Raw genomic sequence first — 2,500 nt, 5'->3', positions numbered from 1 at the left:
TTGGGGGCTGTATACCTGTAACTGTGAGAGCAGTAAGTGGGTGTCTTGATACGACAAATGTGGCTTTTTTCAAATGATCCTATGATATTTATATTCTCCCAATTATAAACTGAAATGAATAAAAAGGTCTTATGATGCATCTGGATTGGCATGCTAGTAAAAATGTACAGCAATTTCAAGTGTGCTGTAAAGTGCTCACAATGCACCAGGAGTTATATGGATTGTATAACGGTCTCCCTGTCAGTTCTGGCACTCAAAACGGGTACCTGGTTCGGATTCCCACTTTTCTATGTTCCAAATGGTCATAGCAAATGTTCACAGAACTGATAGTGAATTAAGAAAAGTAATGAAATAGTACAAAAAGTTTACCGTAGACAACAGCTATTCGCTGAATGATACTTGTTACCCATATGACTGTTAGCATTTACAAATGAAAATCCTTCTCAACCCATATTCAAGTAAATACACTACAAAGACAACATATGTAATGTTCAAACTGATAAACTTAATTGGTTTTTGCCAAATAATATTTAACTTAATATTTAACTTAGAAGTTCATGGCTGCAACACATCCAATAGAAGTTGGGAAAGGTGGCAAAAAATACTGAGAAAGCTGAGAAAAGCTCATCAAACACCTATTTAGAACATCCCACATGTCATCAGGCTAATAGGGAACCGGTGGATACAATGATTGGGTATAAAATGAGCACAAGCAAGGAAGGGGCGAGGTTTTGGGTATAAAATAAGCACAAGCAAGGAAGGGGCGAGGTTCATCACTTTGTCCACAACTGCTTGAGAAAATAGTTGAACAGTTTAAGAACAACATTTCTCAAAGAAAAATTGCAAGGAATTTAGGGGTTTCAACATCTTCGGTCCATAACATAATGAAAAGGTTCAGACAATCTGGTGAAATTACTGCACGTAAGGGCCGTGGCCGGAAACCAAGACCGTGACCTTCGATCCCTCGGATGGCACTGCCTTTAAAACAGATATGAGTGTGTAAAGGATATCACCAAATGGGCTCAGGAAATCTTCAGAAAACCATTGTCAGTAAATATAGTTTGTCACTACATCAGTAAGTGTGGGTTAAAACTCTACCATGCAAAGCAAAAGCCGTTTATGAACATCCAGAAACGCCGCCGGGTTCTCTGTGCCCGAGCTCATGTGTAATGGATTGATGCACAATGGACAGGTGTTTTGTGGTCTGATGAGTCCATTTTTTCAAATTGTGTTTGGAAACACTGGACTTCGTGTCCTCCAGTCCAAAGAAGAAGTTGACCATCCGGACTGTTATCAACGCAAAGTTCAAAAACCAGCATCTGTGATGGTATGGGGGTGCATTAGTTCCCATGGGTGATTTAATTTGAAGACTTAATTTAATTATGTGAAGGCAACATAAATGCTAAAAAGTACATACAAATTTTGAAGCAACATATACTGCCATTCAAGCGACATCTTTTTCATGGACACCGCTGGTTATTTCAGCAAGATAATGCCAAGCAACATTCTGCACATGTTTACAACAGCATGGCTTGAAGTAAAAGAGTCCAGATTCTGCCCTGGCCTGCTTAGAGTCCAGACCTGTCTCCCATTGAAAATGTGTGGCGCATTATGAAGCGTAAAATATGACAGAGAAGACCCTGGACTGTTGAACAACTGAAGCGGTATATCGAGCAAGAATGGAAAAGACTTTCATGTAAGAAGCTAAGAGAATTAGTCTTTTTTCTTCCAAAACGTTCCTTGAGTGTTTTTAAAAGGAAAGGTGATGTAATGAAGTGGTAAACATGTCCTTTCCCAACTGGACGTGTTGCAGCCATGAAATTCCAAAACGTTCCTTGAGTGTTATTAAAAGTAAAGGTGATGTAATGAAGTGGTAAACATGTCCTTTCCCAACTGGACGTGTTGCAGCCATGAAATTCCAAAACGTTCCTTGAGTGTTATTAAAAGGAAAGGTCATGTAATGAAGTGGTAAACATGCCCTTTCCCAACTGGACGTGTTGCAGCCATGAAATTCTAAGTTAATTATTATTTGGCAACAAACAATGAAGTTTATCAGTTTGAACATTAAATATGTTGTCTTTGAAGTCTATTCATTTCAATATGGGTTGAGAGAGATTTTCAAATCGTTGTATTCTGTTTTCATTTACATTTTACACATTTTCCCAACTTCAACCGAATCCGGTTTGTACATTACTTGGCTATTATTGTTGCTCCTGTAATCAGAGCTGTGCCTCACTGAAAAAAATAGAGAGATCTGCAAGTCTCTATGAATGAACATGACGTGCAAACTGAACCGGAAATTGAACTGAATCGTCGTTCCACCCCAAGTGTGTGTATGTATGTGCGCACGCGCATGTGCCTGCGAGTGCTGACTTACAACAGCTGCAAGTTGCTGCTTATCGCCACTAGGATCGCTGGCTTTCTGGCACTTATCCCAGACGTCTTTGGCAGCAGGCCTGGGACACCCTGGACTGGTTGTCAGCCAATCGCAGAACACACA

General features: G+C 39.9%; 1 protein-coding gene across 1 annotated transcript in view; it reads left to right on the top strand.

The window, feature by feature from the left end:
* Nucleotides 1-2,500, top strand: part of mdn1 (midasin AAA ATPase 1) — a 197,189-nt gene that overhangs the window by 85,121 nt on the left and 109,568 nt on the right. The gene's annotated exons all lie outside the window — the stretch shown is intronic.

Source organism: Hippichthys cyanospilos, chromosome 20 (genome assembly GCF_059441005.1).
Source record: "Hippichthys cyanospilos isolate Australia breed blue-spotted pipefish chromosome 20, RoL_Hcya_1.0, whole genome shotgun sequence".
In the NCBI taxonomy this organism is placed as follows: Eukaryota; Metazoa; Chordata; class Actinopteri; order Syngnathiformes; family Syngnathidae; genus Hippichthys; species Hippichthys cyanospilos.
This window is presented reverse-complemented; position numbering and strand designations above follow the sequence as displayed.